This window comes from Phaseolus vulgaris, chromosome 11, assembly GCF_051622355.1.
Source record: "Phaseolus vulgaris cultivar YP4 chromosome 11, ASM5162235v1, whole genome shotgun sequence".
Classification (NCBI taxonomy): domain Eukaryota; kingdom Viridiplantae; phylum Streptophyta; class Magnoliopsida; order Fabales; family Fabaceae; genus Phaseolus; species Phaseolus vulgaris.
In genome coordinates this window covers 56,077,501-56,085,000 of record NC_143508.1, presented here as the reverse complement: position 1 = coordinate 56,085,000, position 7,500 = coordinate 56,077,501, and positions in this window count along the sequence as shown.

The window sequence follows — 7,500 nt, the reverse complement described above, 5'->3', positions numbered from 1 at the left end:
ACCATGTCAAGATCAATTCCTTTTGATCCCAAACTTCTCCCACATCACTTTGAAGGCATTTGTGAGGATTGAGTCCAGCCACTTTTCCAAAACCATGATTTTCGTTTTTCACCAAAATCACCACCAAGTCACAAAATCAAGCCAAAAATCCAAAATCATGGCATTTGGCTATGCACCAACCATGTCAAGATCAATTCCTTTTGCTCCCAAACTTCTCCCACATCACTTTGAAGGCATTTGTGAGGATTGAGTCCAGCCACTTTTCCAAAACCATGATTTTCGTTTTTCACCAAAATCACCACCAAGCCACAAAATCAAGCCAAAACACCAAAATCATGAACTTGGCTATGCACCAACCATGTCAAGATCAATTCCTTTTGCTCCCAAACTTCTCCCACATCACTTTGAAGGCATTTGTGAGGATTGAGTCCAGCCACTTTTCCAAAACCATGATTTTCGTTTTTCACCAAAATCACCACCAAGCCACAAAATCAAGCCAAAACACCAAAATCATGAACTTGGCTATGCACCAACCATGTCAAGATCAATTCCTTTTGATCCCAAACTTCTCCCACATCACTTTGAAGGCATTTGTGAGGATTGAGTCCAGCCAGTTTTCCAAAACCATGATTTTCGTTTTTCACCAAAATCACCACCAAGCCACAAAATCAAGCCAAAACACCAAAATCATGAACTTTGCTATGCACCAACCATGTCAAGATCAATTCCTTTTGATCCCAAACTTCTCCCACATCACTTTGAAGGCATTTGTGAGGATTGAGTCCAGCCACTTTTCCAAAACCATGATTTTCGTTTTTCACCAAAATCACCACCAAGCCACAAAATCAAGCCAAAACACCAAAATCATGAACTTGGCTATGCACCAACCATGTCAAGATCAATTCCTTTTGATCCCAAACTTCTCCCACATCACTTTGAAGGCATTTGTGAGGATTGAGTCCAGCCACTTTTCCAAAACCATGATTTTCGTTTTTCACCAAAATCACCACCAAGCCACAAAATCAAGCCAAAACACCAAAATCATGAACTTGGCTATGCACCAACCATGTCAAGATCAATTCCTTTTGATCCCAAACTTCTCCCACATCACTTTGAAGGCATTTGTGAGGATTGAGTCCAGCCACTTTTCCAAAACCATGATTTTCGTTTTTCACCAAAATCACCACCAAGCCACAAAATCAAGCCAAAACACCAAAATCATGAACTTGGCTATGCACCAACCATGTCAAGATCAATTCCTTTTGCTCCCAAACTTCTCCCACATCACTTTGAAGGCATTTGTGAGGATTGAGTCCAGCCAGTTTTCCAAAACCATGATTTTCGTTTTTCACCAAAATCACCACCAAGCCACAAAATCAAGCCAAAACACCAAAATCATGAACTTGGCTATGCACCAACCATGTCAAGATCAATTCCTTTTGATCCCAAACTTCTCCCACATCACTTTGAAGGCATTTGTGAGGATTGAGTCCAGCCACTTTTCCAAAACCATGATTTTCGTTTTTCACCAAAATCACCACCAAGCCACAAAATCAAGCCAAAACACCAAAATCATGAACTTTGCTATGCACCAACCATGTCAAGATCAATTCCTTTTGATCCCAAACTTCTCCCACATCACTTTGAAGGCATTTGTGAGGATTGAGTCCAGCCACTTTTCCAAAACCATGATTTTCGTTTTTCACCAAAATCACCACCAAGCCACAAAATCAAGCCAAAACACCAAAATCATGAACTTGGCTATGCACCAACCATGTCAAGATCAATTCCTTTTGATCCCAAACTTCTCCCACATCACTTTGAAGGCATTTGTGAGGATTGAGTCCAGCCAGTTTTCCAAAACCATGATTTTCGTTTTTCACCAAAATCACCACCAAGCCACAAAATCAAGCCAAAACACCAAAATCATGAACTTTGCTATGCACCAACCATGTCAAGATCAATTCCTTTTGATCCCAAACTTCTCCCACATCACTTTGAAGGCATTTGTGAGGATTGAGTCCAGCCACTTTTCCAAAACCATGATTTTCGTTTTTCACCAAAATCACCACCAAGCCACAAAATCAAGCCAAAACACCAAAATCATGAACTTGGCTATGCACCAACCATGTCAAGATCAATTCCTTTTGATCCCAAACTTCTCCCACATCACTTTGAAGGCATTTGTGAGGATTGAGTCCAGCCACTTTTCCAAAACCATGATTTTCGTTTTTCACCAAAATCACCACCAAGCCACAAAATCAAGCCAAAACACCAAAATCATGAACTTGGCTATGCACCAACCATGTCAAGATCAATTCCTTTTGATCCCAAACTTCTCCCACATCACTTTGAAGGCATTTGTGAGGATTGAGTCCAGCCAGTTTTCCAAAACCATGATTTTCGTTTTTCACCAAAATCACCACCAAGCCACAAAATCAAGCCAAAACACCAAAATCATGAACTTGGCTATGCACCAACCATGTCAAGATCAATTCCTTTTGATCCCAAACTTCTCCCACATCACTTTGAAGGCATTTGTGAGGATTGAGTCCAGCCAGTTTTCCAAAACCATGATTTTCGTTTTTCACCAAAATCACCACCAAGCCACAAAATCAAGCCAAAACACCAAAATCATGAACTTGGCTATGCACCAACCATGTCAAGATCAATTCCTTTTGATCCCAAACTTCTCCCACATCACTTTGAAGGCATTTGTGAGGATTCAGTCCAGCCACTTTTCCAAAACCATGATTTTCGTTTTTCACCAAAATCACCACCAAGCCACAAAATCAAGCCAAAACACCAAAATCATGAACTTGGCTATGCACCAACCATGTCAAGATCAATTCCTTTTGATCCCAAACTTCTCCCACATCACTTTGAAGGCATTTGTGAGGATTGAGTCCAGCCACTTTTCCAAAACCATGATTTTCGTTTTTCACCAAAATCACCACCAAGCCACAAAATCAAGCCAAAACACCAAAATCATGAACTTGGCTATGCACCAACCATGTCAAGATCAATTCCTTTTGATCCCAAACTTCTCCCACATCACTTTGAAGGCATTTGTGAGGATTCAGTCCAGCCAGTTTTCCAAAACCATGATTTTCGTTTTTCACCAAAATCACCACCAAGCCACAAAATCAAGCCAAAACACCAAAATCATGAACTTGGCTATGCACCAACCATGTCAAGATCAATTCCTTTTGATCCCAAACTTCTCCCACATCACTTTGAAGGCATTTGTGAGGATTGAGTCCAGCCAGTTTTCCAAAACCATGATTTTCGTTTTTCACCAAAATCACCACCAAGTCACAAAATCAAGCCAAAAATCCAAAATCATGGCACTTGGCTATGCACCAACCATGTCAAGATCAATTCCTTTTGCTCCCAAACTTCTCCCACATCACTTTGAAGGCATTTGTGAGGATTGAGTCCAGCCAGTTTTCCAAAACCATGATTTTCGTTTTTCACCAAAATCACCACCAAGCCACAAAATCAAGCCAAAACACCAAAATCATGAACTTGGCTATGCACCAACCATGTCAAGATCAATTCCTTTTGATCCCAAACTTCTCCCACATCACTTTGAAGGCATTTGTGAGGATTCAGTCCAGCCACTTTTCCAAAACCATGATTTTCGTTTTTCACCAAAATCACCACCAAGCCACAAAATCAAGCCAAAACACCAAAATCATGAACTTGGCTATGCACCAACCATGTCAAGATCAATTCCTTTTGATCCCAAACTTCTCCCACATCACTTTGAAGGCATTTGTGAGGATTGAGTCCAGCCACTTTTCCAAAACCATGATTTTCGTTTTTCACCAAAATCACCACCAAGCCACAAAATCAAGCCAAAACACCAAAATCATGAACTTGGCTATGCACCAACCATGTCAAGATCAATTCCTTTTGATCCCAAACTTCTCCCACATCACTTTGAAGGCATTTGTGAGGATTGAGTCCAGCCAGTTTTCCAAAACCATGATTTTCGTTTTTCACCAAAATCACCACCAAGTCACAAAATCAAGCCAAAAATCCAAAATCATGGCACTTGGCTATGCACCAACCATGTCAAGTTCAATTCCTTTTGCTCCCAAACTTCTCCCACATCACTTTGAAGGCATTTGTGAGGATTGAGTCCAGCCAGTTTTCCAAAACCATGATTTTCGTTTTTCACCAAAATCACCACCAAGCCACAAAATCAAGCCAAAACACCAAAATCATGAACTTGGCTATGCACCAACCATGTCAAGATCAATTCCTTTTGATCCCAAACTTCTCCCACATCACTTTGAAGGCATTTGTGAGGATTGAGTCCAGCCAGTTTTCCAAAACCATGATTTTCGTTTTTCACCAAAATCACCACCAAGCCACAAAATCAAGCCAAAACACCAAAATCATGAACTTGGCTATGCACCAACCATGTCAAGATCAATTCCTTTTGATCCCAAACTTCTCCCACATCACTTTGAAGGCATTTGTGAGGATTCAGTCCAGCCAGTTTTCCAAAACCATGATTTTCGTTTTTCACCAAAATCACCACCAAGCCACAAAATCAAGCCAAAACACCAAAATCATGAACTTGGCTATGCACCAACCATGTCAAGATCAATTCCTTTTGATCCCAAACTTCTCCCACATCACTTTGAAGGCATTTGTGAGGATTCAGTCCGGCCACTTTTCCAAAACCATGATTTTCGTTTTTCACCAAAATCACCACCAAGCCACAAAATCAAGCCAAAACACCAAAATCATGAACTTGGCTATGCACCAACCATGTCAAGATCAATTCCTTTTGATCCCAAACTTCTCCCACATCACTTTGAAGGCATTTGTGAGGATTGAGTCCAGCCAGTTTTCCAAAACCATGATTTTCGTTTTTCACCAAAATCACCACCAAGCCACAAAATCAAGCCAAAACACCAAAATCATGAACTTGGCTATGCACCAACCATGTCAAGATCAATTCCTTTTGATCCCAAACTTCTCCCACATCACTTTGAAGGCATTTGTGAGGATTGAGTCCAGCCAGTTTTCCAAAACCATGATTTTCGTTTTTCACCAAAATCACCACCAAGCCACAAAATCAAGCCAAAACACCAAAATCATGAACTTGGCTATGCACCAACCATGTCAAGATCAATTCCTTTTGATCCCAAACTTCTCCCACATCACTTTGAAGGCATTTGTGAGGATTGAGTCCAGCCAGTTTTCCAAAACCATGATTTTCGTTTTTCACCAAAATCACCACCAAGCCACAAAATCAAGCCAAAACACCAAAATCATGAACTTGGCTATGCACCAACCATGTCAAGATCAATTCCTTTTGATCCCAAACTTCTCCCACATCACTTTGAAGGCATTTGTGAGGATTGAGTCCAGCCAGTTTTCCAAAACCATGATTTTCGTTTTTCACCAAAATCACCACCAAGCCACAAAATCAAGCCAAAACACCAAAATCATGAACTTGGCTATGCACCAACCATGTCAAGATCAATTCCTTTTGATCCCAAACTTCTCCCACATCACTTTGAAGGCATTTGTGAGGATTGAGTCCAGCCACTTTTCCAAAACCATGATTTTCGTTTTTCACCAAAATCACCACCAAGCCACAAAATCAAGCCAAAACACCAAAATCATGAACTTGGCTATGCACCAACCATGTCAAGATCAATTCCTTTTGATCCCAAACTTCTCCCACATCACTTTGAAGGCATTTGTGAGGATTCAGTCCAGCCACTTTTCCAAAACCATGATTTTCGTTTTTCACCAAAATCACCACCAAGCCACAAAATCAAGCCAAAACACCAAAATCATGAACTTGGCTATGCACCAACCATGTCAAGATCAATTCCTTTTGATCCCAAACTTCTCCCACATCACTTTGAAGGCATTTGTGAGGATTGAGTCCAGCCAGTTTTCCAAAACCATGATTTTCGTTTTTCACCAAAATCACCACCAAGCCACAAAATCAAGCCAAAACACCAAAATCATGAACTTGGCTATGCACCAACCATGTCAAGATCAATTCCTTTTGATCCCAAACTTCTCCCACATCACTTTGAAGGCATTTGTGAGGATTCAGTCCAGCCACTTTTCCAAAACCATGATTTTCGTTTTTCACCAAAATCACCACCAATCCACAAAATCAAGCCAAAACACCAAAATCATGAACTTGGCTATGCACCAACCATGTCAAGATCAATTCCTTTTGATCCCAAACTTCTCCCACATCACTTTGAAGGCATTTGTGAGGATTCAGTCCAGCCAGTTTTCCAAAACCATGATTTTCGTTTTTCACCAAAATCACCACCAAGCCACAAAATCAAGCCAAAACACCAAAATCATGAACTTGGCTATGCACCAACCATGTCAAGATCAATTCCTTTTGATCCCAAACTTCTCCCACATCACTTTGAAGGCATTTGTGAGGATTCAGTCCAGCCAGTTTTCCAAAACCATGATTTTCGTTTTTCACCAAAATCACCACCAAGCCACAAAATCACCACCAAGTCACAAAATCATGAACTTGGCTATGCACCAACCATGTCAAGATCAATTCCTTTTGATCCCAAACTTCTCCCACATCACTTTGAAGGCATTTGTGAGGATTGAGTCCAGCCAGTTTTCCAAAACCATGATTTTCGTTTTTCACCAAAATCACCACCAAGCCACAAAATCAAGCCAAAACACCAAAATCATGAACTTTGCTATGCACCAACCATGTCAAGATCAATTCCTTTTGATCCCAAACTTCTCCCACATCACTTTGAAGGCATTTGTGAGGATTCAGTCCAGCCAGTTTTCCAAAACCATGATTTTCGTTTTTCACCAAAATCACCACCAAGCCACAAAATCAAGCCAAAACACCAAAATCATGAACTTGGCTATGCACCAACCATGTCAAGATCAATTCCTTTTGATCCCAAACTTCTCCCACATCACTTTGAAGGCATTTGTGAGGATTGAGTCCAGCCAGTTTTCCAAAACCATGATTTTCGTTTTTCACCAAAATCACCACCAAGCCACAAAATCAAGCCAAAACACCAAAATCATGAACTTGGCTATGCACCAACCATGTCAAGATCAATTCCTTTTGATCCCAAACTTCTCCCACATCACTTTGAAGGCATTTGTGAGGATTGAGTCCAGCCACTTTTCCAAAACCATGATTTTCGTTTTTCACCAAAATCACCACCAAGCCACAAAATCAAGCCAAAACACCAAAATCATGAACTTGGCTATGCACCAACCATGTCAAGATCAATTCCTTTTGATCCCAAACTTCTCCCACATCACTTTGAAGGCATTTGTGAGGATTCAGTCCAGCCACTTTTCCAAAACCATGATTTTCGTTTTTCACCAAAATCACCACCAAGCCACAAAATCAAGCCAAAACACCAAAATCATGAACTTTGCTATGCACCAACCATGTCAAGATCAATTCCTTTTGATCCCAAACTTCTCCCACATCACTTTGAAGGCATTTGT